Genomic DNA, 23,470 nt, shown 5'->3' with positions numbered 1-23,470 from the left:
CCCAATGCTTTTTTTGTAAGGACCAAGGGGTACAAGTTATCCCTGGACCTCTGTTGCAGGTGGCTGGGTGATCTGAGTGGAGCCACCAGTCCTTAGGACCCTGATGTGGGTAGATGAGGACCCTGCTCAACAGGCAAAGCAGTTTTCAAATATCAAACACCCACCTCTTCACCTCACAGCTGAAATGGTTAGTCTGCCAACAAGGGCCTATTCTCCTGATAATAGGCCCACAGAGGTCCATGCAGGGGGAAAGGTATTCAAAGTTCACGGACCGTTTATGCCTGCACAGGATCCGCTTCTGTCCTGAGCTCCCCAGATTTGTGGAGCTGGCAAATTATCTTTTCCCCCAATTGTGAATTTATTCCTACTCCAAGGCCAGGAGGATGGCTCAGTGCGCTCAGTAGGGCCTATCTCAGGCCCAGGAAAATCAACAGCCACTGAAGCTGGCTTGGAGGCTGGGGGCATGTTAAAATATACACAAGTACTTAGCTTTTGCCAAGAGCACTATTCTTCTCTGGTTCCGGAGGTGTGAGTGGGCTGTGCAGCTGGTTGCTTCTCCCTGAGGAAACCGCGGCCAAATGTTACCACCAGGCAGCTGCACCCACTCCTGGGAATGGTGCCTGAGGAATCCCAGCAATTCAGGTCTGGCAACTCCTCTCCGCTTCTGAACCGTCTCTCCCTCCCCATCGCTGAGTCCATTTTCTAACTTTGCCTTTGATGTTCAGGGCTCATAGTCTGTCATAAATATAATCATTTCACTTGTTTTTTCAGGTCTTTGTCGTAAGAGGGATCACAGGAAGCATCTGGCTATTCTGCCATCTTGGCCCCATGTCTTCTGCTATGTCTTTTAGAGTGCTGTCTGGCTTGGGTCATTCCCTTAGACAGAAATGGAAGTGCCAGGGAAGCAAGCACTTGTTCTTTTGTGTGGCTGAGCAAGTCACTGGGCTACTACTGTTGAGGTAAGAAATCCTATTACGAACAACATGCAGGTCCTATAAGAGGGGCGTGTAGATAATGCTGTGGCATATGGAATGCGAGCGTGATGTTTGGTTCAATCCTATATCCCTAGCTTCTCTCACAGTATGCTTTCAATAAATAACGCTAACTAAATGCACAGATGAAAGAAAGTGATATTTGACCTGGGTTTTAAAGGATGATTAGGACTTCATTAAATAAATTGTGTGTACATGTGTATGAGAGGGGGAGGTGGCATCTAGAATAGACTTTGGGTACAATTACACCAGGAGTAAAGAAATCACTGAGCAACAGAATTCTGGTGGTGCACTGGTTAAGAGCTCATCTGCTAACCAAAATGTTGGCAGTTTGAATCTAGCAGGTGCTCTTTGGAAACTCTGCAGGGAAGTTCTACTCTATCCCATAGGGTCTCTATGAGTGAGAATCGACTCAATGGCAATAGGTTTGGTATTTTTGTTTTTTGGTAGGCCAAGGTCCCTAGACCCACTGGCTCAGTGTCACACGTGCAGTCCACACCACAGTTTAGGCCTTAGACACAGAGTTTCTCTCTCTTAATGCTTCAGGCTCTTAAAAGAACAGCAAATTACACTGCATTCAAACTGGACGCCTAACACACCAAGGACCAGGCCAGAATCCAACCCATAGTTGGCTGGTGATGCAGTCCATTTGTTAAGGTGTTAAAGAAGAAATTGCCCCACAAAATATGTATGATGTTAGTTGCCGTTGAGTTGATTTTGACTCTTGGTGCCCCCATATGACTCTACGTGTGCAGGGTAGAGCTGTTCCATAAAGTTTTTAAGGCTGTGATCTTTCAGAAGTAGATCGCCAGACCTGTCTTCTGAGGTGCCTATGGCTGGGTCTGAACTGGCAACATTTCGGCTAGTACAGTAGTTGAGCACTTAATCGCTGGGGCTAGGCAAGTTGGTCCAATAAGGACAAGGTTGCACAATAATTATACTACCTTAAATGGCATGGAGCTAAAAACATCTTTCAAAAATGATTTAAACTCATAAACGGCACACTATGACCTTAAAGGTGAAAAGTGTTTTAACTGTTGGAAACTCATTTGTTTTCATCTCTCAAAGGCCAGTGGGACACAACAGTAGGAAGTACAAGTGCCTCTGCCCACAGTGCACAGAGCTGGCAGGTCAGGGAGAAGGCACGTGGGGGACAGCCACAGCCCTAGTGGAGAACCCACTAGTGCAGCCCCTTCCTAGCCGCCATTCAAATTCATAGATGGCTTCTCATCCCTGGGCTTACACTCTTACCTTCTCCATCCTAACATCTCCACACCCACACTAACTTTAACCTCCTCCCCTAACAGACAATCCCACGCTTGTGCTAATCCTTACTATCATCAGCTTTGCACTGCATCTCTATCTACTTAAGATGGAATGGGCTACCTCAAGATGTAGCAAGCTGCCCATCACTAACACATCAATTACATTAGCCCCCATGAGGGAATGCTGAGACTCCGAGAGGACATGGGCATTCAAAGTGTTCCTGGACTAGAAGGACAGCCCTTTTAAAGTTTCTCTCCAAGGTTAGCTAGGAAGCTTCAGAGGGCAGTGAGTTTATAATAACGGTGGAGGAACATTTCAGAAAAGGAGGGTGGAAATGGTTGCACAACTGAAGAAAGTAATCGGTGATACTGAACTATACACGTAGAAATTGTTAAATGGGTGTATGTTCTGCTGGGTATGTTTTCAACAACAAAAAATAAATCATTTGAGTAAATAAAAATAAACTGTTTCCAATCTGAGATACCAGCCTTCTAAATCAACAGCATTTAACTCTATTATCCAACCACTACCTAATTAAAAAAAAATAGCGTATTCATAATTCCCATTTTAACTTACTCAAAGGATTGCTGTACAGAGTACACATACCCCCAAAATTGACAAAATGTAAGTTATCGTGACTGTTACTGTAACATTACACTTCACAACCTGGTTGCATGTATAGTTAAAATGCACAGTACTGGGTGGGATCCTGGGTTCTAATCCCAGCTCTAGTGCTGACAAATGCTGTCAGTTTATCATACTGCAGAGGACTAGGTATTGCTGTGATGCTGGAAGCTATGTCACCGGTATTTCAAATACTAGCAGGGCCACCCATGGTAGACAGTTTTCAGTGGAGCTTCCAGACTAAAACAGACTGGAAGAAGGACCTGGCAGTCTACTTCTGAAAAAACTGGCCAGTGAAAACCTTACAAATAGCAGCGGAACACTGCCTGGTATAGTGCTGGAAGATGAGTCCCTTAGGTTGGAAGGTACTCAGAATACGACTGGAGAAAAGCTGCCTCCTCAGAGTCAACCTCAAGAATGTAGATGGAGTCAAGCATTCGGGACCTTTGTTAGCTGATGTGGCATGACTCAAAATGAGACGGAACAGTTGTAAACATTCATTAATGATCAAAACATGGAATGTACAAAGTATGAATCTAGGAAAATTGGAAGTCATCAAAAATGAAATGGACCACATAAAGATCTTTAACCTAGGCATTAGTGAGCTGAAAAGGACTGGTATTGGCCATTCTGAATCAAGCAATCATATGGTGTACTATGCCAGGAATGACAAATTGAAAAGAAATGGCATTGCATTCATAGCCAAAAAGAACTTTTCAAGATCCATCCTGAAGTACAATGCTGTCAGTGACAGGATAATATCCATAGGCCTACAAGTAAGACCACTAAATACAACTATTATTCCAATTTATCCACCAACCACTAATGCCAAAGATGAGGAAATTGAAGATTTTTGCCAATTTCTGCAGCCTGAAATTGATCAAACATGCAATCAAGATGTACTGACAATTACTGGTGATTGGAGGCAAAAGTTGGAAACAAAGAAGAAGGATCTGTATTTGGAAAATATGGCCTTGGTGACAGGAACAATGCTGGAGATTTCATTATAGAATTGTGTAAGACCAATGACTTATTCATTGCAAAGACCTTTTTCAACAACGTAAGCGGTGACTATACACGCGGACCTCGCCAGATGGAAAACAAAGGAATCAAATCGACAACATCTGTGCAAAGAGATGATGGAGAAGCTCAATATCATCAGTCAGAGCAAGGCCAGGGACTGACTAACACACCGTCAATTGCTCATATACAAGTTCAAGTTAAAGCTGAACAAAATTAAAATAAATCCACAAGAGCTAAAGCATGACCTTGAGCATATCTCACCTGAATTTAGAACCCAGCTCAAGAATAGATTTGCCACACTGAACACAAATGACTAAACACCACATGAGTTGTGGGATGACATCAAGGACATCATACACAAAGAAAGCAAAAAGGTCATTAAAAAGAGGAAAGAGAAAGAAAAGATCAAAATGAATGTCAGAAAAGACTCTGAAACTCGCTCTTGAATGTAGACTAGCTAAAGCAAAAAGAAGAAATGATGAAGTAAAAGAATTGAAGATTTCAAAGGGTGGCTCGAGAAGGCAGTGTTACAATGAAATGTGCAAAGACCTGGAGTTAGAAAACCAAAAGGGAAAAACATGCTCGGTATTTCTCAAGTTGAAAGAACAGAAGAAAAATTCAAGCCTCAAGTTGCAATACTGAAGGATTCTATGGGCAAAATATTGGACAACACAGCAAGCATCAAAAAAAGATGGAAGGAACACACAGAGTCACTGTACCAAAAAGAACTGGTCAACATTCAATCACTCACAAGGTAGTATATGATCAAGAACCTATGGTGCTGAAGAAATAAGTCCAAGCTGCACTGAAGGCACTGGGGAAAAACAAGGCTCCAGGAATTGACGGAATACCAATTGAGATGTGTCAACAAATGGATGCAGCACTGGAAGTGCTCATTCATCTATGCCAAGAAATGTGGCCAGCTAACTGGCCAACCAACAGGAAGAGATCCATATTTGTGCCCACTCCAAAGAAAGGTGATATCACAGAATGCGGAAATTAGCAAGCAATATCATTAATATCACACGCAAGTAAAATTTTGCCAAAGATAATTTAAAAGTGGTTGAGCAATAGATCGACAAGGAACCACGGGAAATTTAAACCAGATTCTGAAGAGGACATAGAAGGAGGGATACAATTGTTGATGTCAGATGGATCTTGGCTGAAAGCAGGGAATACCAGAAAGATGTTTACCTGTGTTTTATTGACTGTGCAAAGGCATTCGACTGTGTGGGTCATAACAAATTACGGATAACATTGCGAAGAATGGGAATTCCAGAACACTTAATTGTGTTCATGAGGAGCCTGTACATAGACCACAAGGCAGTCATTCAAACAGAACAAAGGGATATTTTGTGGTTTAAAATCAGGAAAGGTGTGCATCAGGGTTTGTATTCTTTCACATACTTTTTCAATCTGTATGCTGGGCAAATAATCCAAGAAGCTGGACTACATGAAGAAGAATGTGGCATCGGAACTGGAGGAAGATTCATTAACGACCTGCAATGTGCAGATGACACAACCTTGCTTGCTGAAAGTGAAAAGGACTTGAAGCACTTACTGATGAAGATTAAGGACCACGGCCTTCAGTACGGATTACACTTCGACATAAAGAACACAAAAATCCTCACAATTTGCTTAATAAGCAACTTCACAATAAAAAGAGAAAAGACTAAAGTTGTCAAGGATTTCATTTTACTTGGATTCACAATCAACACCCGTGGAAGCAGCAGTCAAGAAATCAAACAAGTTATTGCATTGGCCAAATCTGCTGCAAAAGATTTCTTTAAAGTGTTGAAAATCAAAGATGTTACTTTGAGCCTAAGGTGCATCTGACCCAAGCCATGATATTTTCAATCACCTCATATGCATGTGAAAGCTGGACAATGCATAAGGAAGACTGAAGAAGAATTGATGCATTTGAATTATGATGTTGGTGAAGAATACTGAATATAACATGGACTGCCAGAAGAATCAAACAAATGTGTCTTGGAAGAAGTACATGAAAGTGCTCCTTGGAAGTGGGGATGGCGAGACTTTGTGTCATATACTTTGGACATGTTATCAGGAGGGACCAGTCCCTGGAGAAGGATATCACGTTTGGTAAAGTAGAGGGTCAGTGAAAAAGACCTTCAACCAGAAGAACTGACACAGTGGCTGCAACAATGGGCTTAAACATAGCAAGAATTGTGAGGATGGTGCCGGACCAGGCAGTGTTTCCTTCTGCTGTACACAGGGCTGCTATGAGTTGGAACCGATTGGATAGCACCTAACAACAGCACCTGTCACTCACTCCTAGCTATGGCCCCTGGAGTAGGTCATTTACCTCACCAAGCCTCAGTTTTCTGATCTGCGAAATGGGATATCACTATCTTCCCATCTCACGAGGCCATCCTGAGGCCCCATAGGAATATGCAAAAGTGCAAATCGCCACGCATATATAAGATCATGGACTTATTATGCAACAATGGTTCTAGTTTGTCTTTGAAGGGCTACTTGCTTTATGGAAAGATTTCACATTAGTACTAATTTTTACCATGTAGTTTAGACCATTTCCTAATTCCTTCCGTATCATTTGGTAGGTTACTTTCAATTTCCAAATTCAGGCCAGCTTTACATCACCCACATATTTAGTCTTTTGTAAATGGACATTTCAACCTCCATAAGAGATCACCTAGAACAACATTCTTTTATATAGTTCCAAACTTTAAAACACATAGTCTGAGTGCCGATAAAGCACCAGGCACTAAGACTGTAATAGTGAATAAGACATGTTCCTTGCCCATGAGGAGTTTATTGTCTAGCTGAGGAGACAACTGGAAAACAGGCAATGAAAACACAGCATACACATTTGTTAGTGGCAGGGAGCCCGCAACCTGTCCATGACGTCACAGCACGATGATAGTGGTAAGAACAGGATGACATGTAAGGGACCCTGTCCAAGAGGCCACAGAAGGCTTCTGGAAGATTAATTCTAAGTCAAAAATGCTCTACCTCCAGGCTTTGCTGTAAGATCACCTTGTAAGTATAATTTTCCAGCCAGTTAAGAACTTTTTTCTTCACTATGTTTACTTTTTCCTACTCCACTGTATCACATACTCAGTAAAACATCTAGGAGACTGGCCAAGATAGTGTGGATGCCTAGATATAATCTCAGATAAGCAAGAAAGTTCTGGTATTGGCTGAGCAAGGATACAACTACAAAAGACAAATGGCCCCACTTTACCAACTTAAATATCTAATGGGCAATATCTTCTTTTACACTAATGCAGAGGAAACATTTAAGCTTCACATAAGAACAAATACTTTAACAGCACAGTCTACCAAGGTCGGGTCTACCTCTGAAAACAGTGAGCGCGCTACCCAGGAGATTCTTAAACAGAGGTTACAGTCACTGTCCCTGGGTGGTGCAAACAGCTAACACACTTGGCTGCTAACCGAAAGGTCAGAGGTTCAAGTCCACCCAGGGGCACCTTGGAAGAAAGACCTGGTGATCTATTTCCAGAAAATGAGCTACGGAAAACACAGTTCTACTCTGATAGACATGGGGGTGTCATGAATCAGAATCGACTGGACAACAACTGGTTTGTTCAGGTAACTGTGGATACTAAACTTTTTTGTTTTTATAGCAACCCGATGTAGGTGTGTACACACACATCAACTGAGACATTAAATGAAAAATATTTTACCTTTACAGCCTGAAATGCACTGTCCTGTTTTCTGTTCTATTTAATTTTTTAAAAATGATGGTCACCACTCACTAAACAAATTTCATGATCCACTAGTGGGTCCCCACTTAGAGTTCGAAAATCACTGATACAGAAGTCATTCCTGCGATAGTCAGGCGGGTGAACCAGATGATCTCCGAAACAGTTTTCAGGTTCAAAGATCCCATCGACCTGTGAGAAACTCCTTCGTCTAACAAGTTCACTGCTCCGTTCTCTATAGCAAACGTGGCTAGTCTATCATTTCCAAGAAAATTCCCAGCTACTAACCGAAGCTACTTTCAGAGTTCTGAGAGCATAGCATAAAAAGAAATCAATCTCCTTAAGGCAAAGTGCTGTCTTCTGCTTCCTGCCTCACTTTACCTACAGCTTACTAGGGCCTTGGCACCCCAAAGCCTCTAACCACTGTTTCACCGGCTGTCAGATAAACCCAAACTGCTGAAGCAAAAGGGAAACCTGAAATCCCTTGAAACTACTTGGATCTTCAATGCTGAGACTTCTATTCTCTCTTCCTCTTTGGTTTGAGAAAGCCAGGTGGCAGCTTTTTTTTTTCCCCCTTTTGGCTTCACTATTTTTCTTTTCAGGTTTTCTTGTTATTTGCTAATCCATATATTCATAGAATAAGTCCACCATTAAAAAAAAAAAATCATATGGCAATTTTAAAACTCTACCAGCACGATAAACACTGACAATCCAGTAAACGAGATATGTATCCTTAGGGATCTATTTCTCTGACTGGTTGTTGTTGTTAGCTGCTGTTCAGCTGGCCCCCAGCTCATGGCAACCCCATGCACAAGACCGAACCGTTGTGATCCATAGAGTTTTCAGTGGCTGGTTTTTCGGAAATCAATCACCAGGCCTTTTCTCCTAGTCCACCTTGGTCTGGGAGCTCTGCTGAAACCTGTTCGGCATCACAGCAATACCTAAGCCTCCACTGAGAGACGGGTAAAACCAAAAAAACCAAACCTGTTGCCATCGAGTTGATTTCGACTCATAGCGACCCTATAGGACAGAATAGAACTGCCCCATAGAGTTTCCAAGGAGCATCTGGTGGATTTGAACTGCTGACCTTTCAGCAGTCTTAGCTCGTAACCACTATGCCAGCAGGGTTTCCAAGGTTTCCAAGGAGCAGCTGGCAGATTCAAACTGTCAATCTTTTGCACAGCAGCCGAATGCTTAGCCACCGTACCACTGTACTGTTTTACATAGGAAGTACATTGGCCTGAATCAAACCCAGGACTCCTGCATTGAAGGCAAGAATTCTACCACTGAACCACAATGTATATTAAACAGCATCTTCTCATCTCAGGTGGAAGTTACTTAAGTCTTTCTCCTACATACACACAGAGAGAGGAGACAGAGTACAGTAAACATACCATGGACTTGGAAACCGAAAACCCTGGCTCTTCTACTTGCTAGGTGACTTTTATCTGGTTACTTAACTTGTGAGCCTCAGTTTTCTCATCTGTAAAATGGATGGGTCTGCCACTTATCTCAAAAACTAGACGCAATGATCCACTTGTGGTACTTCTGTTAATAGCAGCACTACACAGCTAAGAGAGTGGTAATGTTTGTTCAACTAGAGAGCAGTCAGGGCTAGACCCAGCCACCTGACTCAGAGAACCTCTTACCTGCCTCCAGCCGTGTCCTTCCCTCGTTGGGTATTGCCCAAATTGAGGTATGCGAAACAAGCTGTTGATTAAAATAAACTTTGTAATGGGGTATATAGAAAGAGGAAAGCCTGGAATTATAAAAATTCTCTTTTCGTAGTAGATTTTGTGACAAGTGTGCAACATTTGCAGAAAAAAATAGTTAAGACAAATGTAAACTTTTGGGGGCTTTCCTGTCTTCTGTTATTAAAATACACACTGACAACCTTTAGAACTTGTATTTGAAGAAGCAGTGAAGGCATCAAAGTACGAGTGACACTCAACTGGGGCGGGGGGGGAAGACAGGGTCAGTGACAATTCTCTTGCTCACCTCTGTTGGACAGTTTAAATCACCCTTTCATGGGATGAGACCAAAAAAGAAATACTTATTAGCATGCAATCTCTAATTTAGATGGTTTAAAGGACGGTGTAGGAATGACGGTGCTGAAAAGTCAGGTTTTTCCAGATAGGCCTTTTGTTTGTTTGATTGATTTCATGCCATCGCTAGGTTTGTGTTCTACCCTTAGTTTTTGCCCCCCTTGAAAATGCTTATGACAAGCTGTCAAGTGTTCAAAATAGCTCGCCAGTAGACACACAGGTCTCTGTTCACCAAGGCCATCCTCCAATTCATGGTTAATCTACCACCCTCCCCCCCCCAAAAAAAATATACACACACACACAAATCACATGGAAAAGCTTACCCTATAAGCTCAGAATAGCAATATACATGCAAGGTATAATAGCAACCACCCATTGAGTACCTCAAATATGCCAAATACTATATTAGTTGCTTTGCATGCTTTATTTCATTTTATACTCCAGAAAATTTGCTGATACAGATATGACTGTGCCCATTTTCCAGACAACAAATCTGAGGCTGAGAATCTCAGGTTATATGATTTCCAAGCAGCCACCCAAGGTTTGAACCCAGATTTGTCTAGCTTCAAAGCACATGCTACTATTTTAGGATTACCCATCTATTTCCTTCCTTAGCAGCAACAAAAAGTTTCCTAATTTTCCAAATAATGCACAAATATAAACATGAAAAGACTGAAACAATGGTGGCAGTAAAATAAAAACTGTGTACCAAAAAGGAAAAGAATTCTTTATTTTCTGGGACTGGGGTGGCTCTTCGAGTTGACTTCTTTCCTTACACACATACAGACACACACACAGATATACAAGGGTTGATGCCTCACTTGAGGGCAGTGTCTTGACTGCAACACTAGTATTATTTTTTAAACACTCAAAACTATGATTACTTCACAAATATACCATGCAATTGCTTTGTGACCTGCAGCAGACCTTGGGTTTCAGGCTCTTCGTTGGTAACATGCAGCTACCCCTGAATTTGTTGTGTGAAGCTGAAAAACAAATAAACTACATCTATGATAAGTCGGGGAGCAATGAGTAACAGCCACATAAAAAAAATTTTTTTGAAAGAAAAAAATATATAGAAATAGCGACTCTTATCTGCAATATTAATACAATTTGGACTTTGAGTAGACAATGGTAAACCACAAAAGGGTTTGGGCAAGAGAAAGTTGCTTTAAGATGAATCTGGCAGGAAAGCATAGAAGGAAAGTGATTAGAGCAAGGAAATAAGGGAGGCCAAGTAGTTAAAAGCCCCTTATACTGTACTGTACAGGGAAAAGAGGGAAAAAGGAACAAAAGAGTAATTTTCAAGGGAAGAATTACAATGGTTTTCACCTTGGTGACTGGAGTAATGGTCATTTCACTGAGAGAAATACAGAAAGAGGAAATACTTACGGGTTTGAGAGGATCATAGGTAATTTAATTTTGCTTTAACCAGGCTACTCTGACAAAGTTTCCTTTTTCCAAAATCACTGTCATATGGATTTTTATCAAAGATAAATTATTTGTCCCTTCCAAAGAACCTGAATGATACCGCTTAAAGTAATCCTACTGTGTGGCAGACTTCTTTATTCTTTAAATAGTGGATGTATCATTTATGTTCAAATGAAAAGGACTGCAAATTTAGGAAGTTATTAACAATCCTGTAGCATCTAAACATGGAGTTGACTCGTCCACCCTCCTCATTGTAGGAATGAATTTCTGTTTCTCCACCTATATATCTGTTGGGTTGAGTTGAGCCTGAGGTGCCACACAAGAGAAAAGGAGAGAACCCCTTTGGACCTCAGTCCTGAAAGAGGAAAATGAGAAGGCTGAACCAGAGGTTCTTTAGAGTTCCCCTAGCTGTAGAAATCTACCCACTCTCTCTAGTGTGTTCTCCATTATGATGAACAACATATCTTTCTAAGACAGCTGGCCACAGCAAAGAGAGTACAGCTTGTGGTCCCGACACAGAACAAAGCTAAATAGGTCACAGGAAGATAGAATCTCTGACCTTGGCCTCATTAGCACCCTGCAGAGGCCAACCAGGAGAACAGAGCCGAACAGCCACAGGGCTGAGGAGGAGGCAAGGACTGGGGGGCTGGGGTGGGCAGGGGAGTCAGGCCAAGGAAGTAGGTGCTGCACACTCCTTCCAACTTAAATTGATCAAAGGACGTGTTTTGCACTGGATGTGCGAGGCACTGAGCTCTGTGCTAGGGAATGTAAAGACAGATGAGATGCAACCAACACCTTCCCTTATGGATCTTAAGGTCTAAAACAAACAATCAAACAAAAAAAGACACAAACCCGTGCCCATAGGGTGTCCAAGGAGTGCCTGGTAGATTCGAACTGCTGACCTTTTGGTTGGCAGGCGTAGCTGTTAACCACTACACCACCAGGGTTTCTGTTACGGTCTAAGTGGTGTTATTTCAGTTAGGGATACTCTCATCACTAGAGGTTGAGACAAATGAGTGAATGCTATTTGACAAGTACCATTTTCTCCTCAAAAAAAAAAAAATTTTTTTTTTATTTTCCATGTATAAAAATAATTTTTTTATTCTGATATTTATACTTATAGGGTTCCTTAAGACATTGAGATGAAACAAAATATTAATAAGCTCATTAAATCAGCTAGACCTTCCCCTCCTTTTAAAAATTTGCCCTGAATATGAAGTGAAAATTAATAAAGTAACAAACACCCAATTATAAATATGGAAAAAAAAAAGTTCACCCTTACCTATAAGCAAAGTAATATAAATTAAACCAAAATACCATCATTCACTTATCAAATTATTAAAGCTTTTAGAGAGTAATATTTATTATGGTGAGCTACATGGGCTATCCTGTTTGTGGGTGTACAAACGTGGGGGTTTGGGTGTTTCCTTTAAGGAAATAATTTTCTTCCTCAAAAATTATTAATATATAATAAAATCTTAAAATTTTTTGAAATCTTGTGAACTAGTAATTTTACTTCTTGGGATCCACGCTAATGAAATAATCAGATACATACAATTTTATGTAAAGATGCTTATCCAAGTTTCATTTCTAATAATGGAAAATTAGACTAAATATCCATTTAAGGGATGGTTTAAAAAATTCTGATATATTCAGAAGGTAGACTATAATATGTACACATGTATAAAATTACTGTTTCAAATACATAATGGAACAGGGAAGTGTTCACAATACCATGTTAAATAATTAGGACAGGCTACAAAACAGTAGATTCCATGTGATCCCAATTTCATACATAAATACACATATACATATATACACATATACAAGTATATATACTGACATGTGCATGTGCACATGCAGACACACACAGAGGCATGGGGTGGGGGACACTAAAAGGAAACACGCCAAAATATGAGCAGTGTTATCAGACTGTTTTTTTTTTTTTTTTCCTTTAGACTTTACTGTATTTTACCATACTCTGGCAATTGACTGCTAACAGGAAGGTCAGAAGTTTGAAACCACCAGCACCTCCACAGGAGAAAGATGTGGCAGTCAGCTTCCATAGAGATTTAAAGCCTTGGAAACCCTAGGAGGTTGCTATGAGTCGGAATTGAATGGATGGCAACTGGTTTGGTTTTTTGTTGTTTGCCCTGAAATGTACTAGGTCAAAAATGATCAAATACTGACAATTTGGTATAATTTAAACTAATGTTATTTCATCATGGGGGAGGGGGGCATTTAAAAAGAAAGAATTGCCTAGGTGGGATTAGGAAAATATGTCTTTGAAAATATACTACGTATTTGGAAGACTCATTGACAACTGACAAACAACCCTGAAGAAAATAATACATGAATAGCTAATTACATAAGTTCCTGTATATAGTAAACGCATCTTATTTGCTATAGAAAATCTTAACCTGTTCCTAGTAAGCCTAGAATTTTTTTGCTGCTTGCAAAAAACTAATGCAAAATTTCAGACAGTATTCTAAAGGTCTTGATTAGACACTGTCACTCCTCTAAAAAATTTACAACTTCTAAGTTGTATTCACTGACATTCCATACTTAAGATGTAATTGGTTTCTTAAATTGTTGGCAGTTTGGTGTAAATAGCTCTTCAACTGACAACGTTTAGGTCTAATGTTATGATTAATATTTAACAAAGTACTTTCTTTATACAAGAGGTAAATAGCCAAGACATAAAACAAGCCAGAACTAAGTAGGTTGCTGATACATGGATTTTTGATGCTTCCTACAGCTTTTTTTTTTTTTTTTTTAAACGGGAGAACTGCGTATTTTATTATGAGCAATAGGATTGCCATTTCCCTTTTCAGTCTTAATGATTAAATAAAGCAACTCCACAGTTCCAGTTGAAGTCCTGGGACAATAAGTTCTTACAGACCGTTGTTCCCATACCACAGGGCAAAAAGCAGTGCTGCCAGGGCCCAAAAGCTGTTAAAAATCTCATAATAAAGCATATTTAATCTGTGAAGTCATCATTTTAATAGGGCATCCATCCATCACCAAGTTAGATTTCTTAAAGGTGACCAAAAAAAAGAGAGAGAGAGAGACGAGAAACTTGGGTCTAAGATCCTCGAATGCTAATCTTGCTGGATTGGGTCAGGGTTAAGACATTGATGCAAAAAGACAGCAAAGAGGGAAAATGCCCAGTATTATGCCCTTTACTTTTTTCATAAACAGTATTTCTTCTAACTCCTCTTTTTTGCTTTTCTCCCCACAACTTACGTGAATACACACACATTCCTGCTTTCTCGTTCGACTCTAAATTCTGTATCACACAATTATTGGTTTGGCTTCCTCATCCCATTTTTATGAGGCCCTAAGTACCTCATTAACATTTCTGAAAGATTAGAAGTCATTAAAGAAAGGACAGAAATTGGATGAGGTTTTTTTTTTTTAAATCTTCTGGGATTTTTGGCTATTTGCAATAATAACTGTAAAATTTATAATAGGTTAGAATTTTATTCCATTATCATCATATAGACGGCGTAGTGGTTAAGAGCTACGGCTGCTAACCAAAAGGACGGCAGTTCAAATCCACCAGTGGCTCCTTGGAAACCCTATGGAGCAGTTCTACTCTGTCCTATAGAGTTGCTATGAATCAGAATCAATTTGATGGCAATCAGTTTGGTTTGGTTTTATCATCATGTATGTCAAGGACCACATGTAAAGTTTTCTAAAATATTCTACTAAACTTTCACTAGTTTTGGTTTTGTTTTTAAATCTCTTTAGAATAAAACAGTCAAGGTCTTATAAAACTGGGACAGTTTAAATTATTTCACATAATTTTTATATTCTTATTAATTTTCAAATTACAAAATTCATACAAAGTTATTCCAAAAGTAAACACTGCAAAGTTCATTACTTAAGCAAAAAGTAAAAGTTCCCAGGAATCCCAGTCTACCAAGAGATAGCCACCAGTTAACAGTGAGGTTTCTATTTCTCCAACTATTTTTCCTATACATGTACTTGCTATTTTCCCTGCTCTATGAAATATTCTTGGTGTCCCTTCATAAAAGTATCTAAATTCTTTCATCTACATACAGAGGAAACACGCGTAATAGGTAAGCTCTAAATAGATAACCAATAAGCCAACTATAAGATATGTGGTTGTCTGATAATAAATCTTTGCCAATGTAGCCAACCATACTCTCTACCGAAAGTTGTTGAAAAATATACGTAAAGAAAATAAAGGTAATAACCCAAATGCAAAACAAGATAAATGAAGTTTTAGTATTCTGGGGTTTCCGGTATTATCTGAACGACTTTTAGTGTTTAAGGGCTATATCAAAGTACTGGAAGACAGACCTACCCTTCCTTGGACGGCTGGTTTTCGCCAGTGAGGGGCCCTCGACATTCCTGAAGTCAGCAGACCCTTGAAACAAAGCACAATAGCAAGGTTTTAATGAGCGAGATAACCCTTTCCATCCTAACGGTGAAAAACAACATCTGTTAAAAACCAAATAAACTGCAGTAATGGGTTCAGCATTAGGGCCAGAGGATTTCAGAGATAGTCGTTGCTTATCAAAATAAAAACCACAACAGAACAATTGTTTCACTCTAAACTCTGTGTTCTAAACTCTCTCTGGATTAATTAGCATGGAGTCTGGCCAAGCTCATTAAAACAAACTCTGGACTCTTGCAGGACAGTTGGCTGTGTTTACTGCCCTCCCAAACTACCGGGCTCTTGCAGCAAGTACAATGAGAACGTGGGAGAACCACAGAATCCTGGGAGTTCTTTACTTACTGATAGTATTTCCAGGATTCATTTTTTAAACTGCCTTTTTTTTTTATTAGACCCCCATGTTCTTACCATGTTTGCTTTTTTTCCTTTTTACTGAAAAATCGGTCCTTGTTTATTTTCCTTGTTCACTCCTGATCTCCAGTTAAATTTTGTAGCTACTGAACAATACCAGAATCTGTGACCACTCAGATGGGTTAAGAGATAAACTCTGATCAGCTTGTCAAGCCCTCCAAAGCATGTGGATACTCAGACATCTTAAATTATGTTCCAAGGGGGTGGAAACACAAACTTCTTTTTTTTTTTTTCTTTTCCTGAAACAAGCTTCCTCCACCCACCCAATCCTCCTAAATCCCTTGGTTCTCGCCAAGGGCCTGACCTTCCAGTCTCTGCAGCAAAGGGTGAAGTTTCGCCCAAGGAAAGCTCAGCAGATTAAAGGCCTCTGTTCAACAAATATTTGCTTGCCCACTCCAGCCAGAGTTAAAACAGTTTGCTACATGCTGCCTGCCCAGGGAAACACTGAAGAACCCTCAGGGAGCTTGTTTAGATGGTGGCTAAGATTAGACACTAATATCTACAGGGTCACTATGAATTAGAATCGACTCGAAGGCAGTGGGTTTATCAAGGTAAACAATTAAATCCAAACCCACAGAACACTCTAGAAAGCCAAATGAATTACCAAGCTCCCAAGTTCCAATCCAAGTCTCAAGAAACAGAATCGGGGTATGATTTCAAAAAATACTTTACATGCCCTTGCCTTGCTGAATGGCCTTAATCCAGTCATCTTAAACCCTAAACTACTCACATAAAGCCCAGTTCTTCTTAAATTTTACCTGGACAGCCCCTGACCACTCAGTTTACACTGTGAAGTCTGCTATTTTTGTCAGAGCATTTCTCAGGGCCTGAAATCCCACCACCCACCCCTCTCAGGATTCCCCCATTTTCCCACCCTCACCCCAAATCCCTGAGATGCCTATTCTTTGCAAATTTGAAAAGACAAAAATCAGAGCAGGAAAACACAAAGCGTGGGAGAAACATCACTTTAGATTGTCAGGGGCACGAAAAACCTTGGAGCTGTGTGGTCCACACTGCCCCACCCCTCTCCCTAAGGCAGAGCCAGGCAATGGGACTTGGTGAGGGAGATGGTGGAGTAGGTGGTGGTGCTGGCAGATAGATTTGCCTAAGCTAATTCCCCCAAATTCTCTGATCCTAGAAAGTGGGGGCGTGCAAGGACTAGGGCGTGCACAGGTTGTGCTGGCGTAAAGTTCTTGTTCTATTTTTTATTTTTCTACAGCAGTGAAATCACAGCTTCAGTTTCAAACCCCCAGAAGAATCCGAGGCGCTCAGCTTCCATTGCCAGTGACGAAGAGCCAGAGCCGCGCTTTTAACTGTAGGTGCTGAGCGGCGGCTGTGGTCTGGGCGCGCAGGAAAACCCTGGCATTTCATGGTGAAATCACTGAGATAGAGAATAGGGGGAATCGGAGCGGTACTCGCGGGGATCTAAGAGCCAAGACCGCCGGCATGCTCCAGATCCCGTAAACGAGCTGATTAACGGGATTTACAGCACTTTCAGGCCGTTCTCCCCATCCACCCCCTTTTATTTTTAAACAACCACAGGCAGCCGCGCGGCCGAGTTGCACCGGGCACTCGCTGGGAGGCACAGAGCGATTAGCGCCCTAATCCCAGCTCTAACCCGCGGGACTGTGGGCGCGCGCGGGGCCGGGCACTGACCGCCCAGCCCCGCCCAGGGCGCGGCCACCAGGGGTCCGCGCGGAGACAGGCGGCTCCAACGCCCCGCGCGCAGGTCCCGGCTGCCGGCCGCACGGCTTCCCTGGCTGGCGTGGGAACCGGGGGGCCACGGGGACTCCAAGGACCGGCTGTCATGACACTTCCTGGGGTGGAGATGTCAGCGAAGTGGCGGCGCGCAGGCGAGAGAGTAGGCTGGCTGGACCCGGGGCTGCGGGGGGGGGCGGCTCCGACAGGGAGCGACCCCGCCCTCCAGGGCCCTCCCCGCGCGGAGGGGCGACGCGAGCGCCAACGCCAGCGGCGGTCCGCGGAGCGACCGTGGGGGCCGGGGACCCCCGTCCCCCCGCCCTGGGATGGGCACCTGAGGGCGGGGGACTCCCCTCCCCAACACAGCAGACGCCCCCACCCCACAGCTGCGGGCGCCGGGGGCCCACCGTGGCCGACTGCCGAGCTGGGGCACCGCGCGGGGGCTCTGGGTGGGTGCGACCTGACACCCCCCAGCCCTGAGGAAGGGGAGGGAAGGAGCAAAATCCTGGGCTGCAGAAGTTGGGGAAAGCGCCGGAGGCTGCGGGCGAGGCCCGCGAAGCGCCGTCGGTGGGGGTCAAATGGAGGGTGGAAGTCAGTTAGGACGAGAGACGCTGGGACTTACCGAGCGGTTCCCTCATGCTGCCCAGCGCCGCCGCCGCCGCTCCGGCCGGCCGGGGACCAGCGCGACCCGCCCGCCTGCAGCCACCGCTGCGGAGCATGCCCGGAGCCGCCGCCGCCGGCCCCGCCCACCGCCCCGGCCCCGCCCACGACCCGCCCCCGCTGCCGAGCATGCCCGGAGCCAACGCCTCCGGTCCCGCCCATCGCCCCGCCCATCTCCCCGCCCCTGCTGCCGAGCCGTCCGGAGCCGCCGCCATCGGCCCCACCCATCGCCCCGACCCCGCCTACCGCCCGCCCACCTCCCGGGCCCCGCTGCGTTGGCCGGGAGCTCCAGCTCTCTCCGCGGGAGGGCGGTAGGGGAGCCCAGAGACGTGCGCGGGCCGCCCTCCCCGCCTCTTGGGTCTTGGGGAAGGCACAGGTGGCCTGTCCACTCCCCTCTCGTTTCCTGTCACTTGGGCTTGGGGAGTTTCAACCCTCTGTGAGTGTTCACACACACAAATACTTGTACTCAGATGCACAAACAGTAACACAGAGACATACCTACTCAACACACAACTCAAGCACACTCATACAGTCACACACATAAACACAGATACATGTAAACTCGCACACACAGACACACACACACACGCGGATGAATGAAGAGCTGAAAACAAGGACAGAGCTGACAACAGCTAGACACCTAAGAGTCATCTGCAGAGCTGGAAGGGACTCTAGAAGTCAGCTGGCCTGTCCTCTCCTTGACAGATGAGGACACTGAGCCTGCCCAGAGTATAATTTTCCTCAAGGCGAGAGTAGGAAGAGATCAGGGGGAGAGTTCACACAGGAATGAACGTTTCCTGACTCCCCACCCCCGCCTCCAGGTTCCTCTTGCAGTAGTGGAGGGCAGAAAGGTTAGACTGCTATCTGGGCCTGGTCAGGGGCAAAAGTCCTTGGGCTTTGGGAGGCAGAGAGAAGACATACAATGTTAAATTGCTGGGGAGAGACAGAAGGGTTTGGGTTACGTCAAATCCGCCAAAGCAAAAATGGATGGTGAGCAGACTGGTTTCCCTGCAAGGTGAGTTTTCAGAAAGCCATTTAGTCACAGCATGGATTTAGGACTGTGCTAACTGCAATAACTCCTCAAATTATTTCTACTGTCACCATGTGCGTCCCCAGACTGAACCTTTCCTAGGTCTTAATCCTCACCACCATCCCATGAGGTGGGTGCTACTTTATAGAAACTGAGGCTCAGGGAGGCACCTAGCTAGCAACTTGCAGAATCTGGCTTAAGACCTTTACTCGGAAGAACCACCATACAGCTTTTAACTATGAGGAGTGTATATAGTCTAGTAGAAAAAAAAAGCCAACACGCTATTGTTGGAAAAGAGAGAACACTGTAAACAAGTGCTGTATTGTGTATTTTATCAACAGTGCATCTGAGAAAACCAGATGAAGAGTTGACAGTGGGCCGCACAGTCAAGTGTTCAAGTGTCAGGTAGCTTAGGTCCTAATTTTGGCTGCTTCTACCACTTTCTAGATGAGTTACCTAAATTCCCTTAGCCTCCATCTCTTCTCTAATAAAACAGCCACCTCATAGGGGAATCAGGAGAAATCAGTGACAGCTTTTTTTTTTTTTTTAATAAATTAGCAGTGTGTCAGGCGCATATTAAGAATGCTGAAAATGTTAGCCTTGACTGCTAATGTTTGTACTACTTATGCCACTTGGGTTGGAGCCACCAGGGAAGGCTTTTGGGGAGTGAACTAAAGGACAGGTAAGTTGTTGCCAGGCAGAAACACAAAGGGCATCATCTCCAAGCTAGGGAATGATGAGGGGGGAAGTGGAAAATGAAATGCAGGAGGTTTTTTCTGGGGAGTCACAGTCATTAGCAGTGGTGACAATACTTATTATAAAAGCATCTTTCAAAGCTGGATTGCTTCAATAACATCTGATTCCTATTTCTTCTCAATTTGTCAATTCAATGTAATAACTTTTGCTGTTGTGGGATACCTGTATTACCCAGAGCTGTGTAGCTACATAGACAGAGAGCCAAAAGTTCCCCCAAAATCTCTTAAGGGCCAGTGAATTGAGATTAGAAACTGCTTCTGGGTAGAACAATGTTATATTGTTGTGTTTCTGGGTCAACCCCACACAAGTTATACAATGTAGCTGAAATGTGGTATAGCTGCACTAGAAAACAACATCGTTGCAATGCTAGGAACTAAGCTAAATCAAACCAAATAAAGCATCCTACCACAACTGTTTTAGCAGAAAGGTTGGTAAAGGCAAATTTAATTAGATGAAGGTAAGATTGAGATACTGGAGATTCTGAAAAAGGTGATGTCTTAGTTATCTAGTGCTGCTTATAACAGAAATACCACAAGTGGATGGCTTTATCAAACAGTTTATTCTCTCAGTCTAGGAGGCTTCCAGTCAGAATTCAGGGCGCCATCTCCAGGGAAAGGCTTTCTCTCACTGTCAGCTCTGGAGGAGGGTCCTTGTCATCAATCTTCCGCTCTTCTAGGAGATTCTCAGCACAGAGACCCCATGCCCAAAGGACACACTCTGCCCCTTGCACCTTTCCTGGCTGTATGAGCCCCCCCACACCCCCTCCCCCGCCCCATCTCTGTGCTAGCTTCTTTTATATCTCAAAAGAGATTTGCTTAAGACACCACCTAATCTTACAGATTGGAGTCTGCCTCCTTAGCATAACTGCCTCTAATTCTGCCTCATTAACATCATAGAGGTAGGATTTACAATACATAGGAAAATCACATCAGATGACAAAATGGTGGACAATCACACAGTACTGGGAATCATGCCTAGCCAAATTGACACGCATTTTGGGGGGACACAATTCAATCCATAACAGATGACTTCACGATTTCAAAGATTTTCATGGTTCTTTATTATGATGGCCTTATTTCAAAATGTTTGACTTCCCTCTTTCCTCAGTACAGATATACATTATCAGCTCTGCTCTAAGGCTTTCCAGCCATGACTAAGGCCATTTCAAATGAACAAGCAGAATGAAGAAATGAGGATAGAAAAGGGGAGCAATTATGAATAGGATGGAAGGCAGAGTTTAAAAACTACACGAATGTGAGTGAGCAATAATCTGAATTCTAAATGGAGAGAGGAAGAGGAAAAGGGGACCATGGCAATGAAGATAAGAGATGGTGAGGAACATCAATTGGGTCAGACAACTTCCCACACTGGTCTACCAGTGCATAGAGATAGGATAGTGTGGAAGAGATGTGAAAAACCAATGTGTGTGTGTGTGTATCCACCACTCATCTGTCAGTTTCTCACACTCTGGTGGCCTAAGTGTTGCTATGATGCTGGAAGCTATGCCACCAATATTTCAAATAGAAACAGGGTCACCAATGGTGAACAGGTTTCAGCTGATCTTCCAGGCTAAGACTAGGAAGAAAGGGCTGGCAATCTACTTCTGGAAATTAACCAATAAAAACCCTATAGATCATAACAGAATATTGTCCAACTGGACTCAAATATGCCAACAATCATGAAGATGGCACATATATGTGTGTTATACATATGTAACATGTTATATATAACATATTATATATGTTGTTTTTTTTATATGTATACACACATTATGTATAGGGTCACCATGAGTCAAAGCTGACTTGATGGCAGATAAAGACACACACACATATACATCTAAAAAAATACTCTGCTGTCGAGTCAATTCCGACTCATAGAGACACATATACATATGTAATAATGCCTACAAAAAAAGAACTTTTTCACAAGTCAGGTATTTGTACCTCAGAAAGCACCTGTGTAAGTTTTATTTTGATCATAAGAAGAAACACATCCCTTCTCCTAATCCCTGCCCACTCCCACCATCCTGCAACTTCTGTCCCTTTCTCCCACCTACTTGATTTGGGAATTTTAAACATAGAAAAAATACCTATTATTTATATGATGTAAACTATAAAATAAGATCTAAGACAATGTTCGGCATGAAACTGTTAGAAACCTAACACTGCCTGGGAATACAGGCAGGGATCCCTCCCTGGATGCCCAAATGTACCCACCTTCGTCGGACTCCTAGAGAGGGGATTTCACAGACTCAGGAAGGAACGTGGGCTACTGAGTCAGTAGAGGCAGATATGCAATGACCAGAGAAAGAGAATGTTTAACAACTTGCTTTAAAAGACAAAACCCTTGCACCTTTTTTTGCATGTGCTTTAGGTGAAAGTTCATAGCTCGAGTTAGTTTTTCATTTAAAAAATTATACATATATTATTTTGTGACATTGGTTGCAATCCCCACAGTGTGACCACACTTTCCCCCTTTCCACCCCGGGTTCCCTGTGTCTATTTGTCCAGGTTTCCTGCCCCTTCCTGACTTTTCGTCTTGTTTTCGGGCAGGAGTTGCCCATTCGGTCTCGTATATTTGATTGAACTAAGAAGCATGTACCTCACATATGTTATTATTTGTTTTATTAAAAGAAAACAACCAAACCCAGTGCCATCAAGTTGATTTCCTATAGGCCTGCCTAATCTTTGGAAGGAAACCCTGGTGGCGTAGTGGTTAAGTGCTATGGCTGCTAACCAAAGGGTCAGCAGTTCGAATCCATCAGGCACTCCTTGGAAACTCTATGGGGCAGTTCTACTTTGTCCTGTAGGGTCGCTACGAGTTGGAATCTACTCAACGGCACTGGGTTTGGTTTTTTTGGTTTAATCTTTGAAAAGTATGCTTTGGGAGTGGTTTCATTTCAGAGTTAGCAAAGTGTCCGGGCCATAGTATCTGGCGTTGGTCCAGTCTCTGTCAGATCAGTAAGTCTAGTCTTTTTCCATGAATTTGAATTTTGTTGTACATTTTTCTCCCTCTCTGTCTAGAATCCTCTGTTGTGATCCCTGTTAGAGCAGTTGGTGGTGGTCACTGAGCACCATCCAGTTCTTCTGGGCTCAGGCTGGTGAAGGCTCTGGTTCATGTGGTCCTTTAGTCCTTTGGGTTAATATTTTTCCTCATGCCTTTGGTTTCCTTCATTCTCCTTTACTCTGGACAGTATGGACCTATAGATGTATCTTACATGGCTGTTCACAATCTTTCAAGACCCCAGATGCTACTCACCAAAGTAGGATGTAGAATATTTTCTTTATGAATTGTGTTATGCCAATTGACCTAGATGTCCCTGGAGACCATGGTCCCCAGCCCTCAGTTCGAGCAACTTGGTCCTCAAGTTGTGTGGATGTGTCTAGGAAACAGCTACATTT

The 23,470-nt window shown here is 42.9% G+C and overlaps 1 protein-coding gene across 1 annotated transcript in view; it reads right to left on the bottom strand.

The window, feature by feature from the left end:
* The window catches only part of JCAD (junctional cadherin 5 associated), a 71,555-nt gene extending 53,246 nt beyond the window's left edge, over window positions 1–18,309 (bottom strand). Inside the window, exons 1-2 of the mRNA XM_023548811.2 lie at window positions 18,246–18,309; window positions 15,422–15,484 (exon numbers count right to left, since the gene is read on the bottom strand). The gene's annotated coding sequence lies outside the window, so the exon portion shown is untranslated. The remainder of the gene's footprint in view (window positions 1–15,421; window positions 15,485–18,245) is intronic.
* Window positions 18,310–23,470: the final 5,161 nt, after the last annotated feature.

Source organism: Loxodonta africana, chromosome 4, assembly GCF_030014295.1.
Source record: "Loxodonta africana isolate mLoxAfr1 chromosome 4, mLoxAfr1.hap2, whole genome shotgun sequence".
NCBI lineage: Eukaryota > Metazoa > Chordata > Mammalia > Proboscidea > Elephantidae > Loxodonta > Loxodonta africana.
Note: the sequence above shows the minus strand (reverse complement) of the source record. Positions and strands in the feature narration are given on the sequence as shown.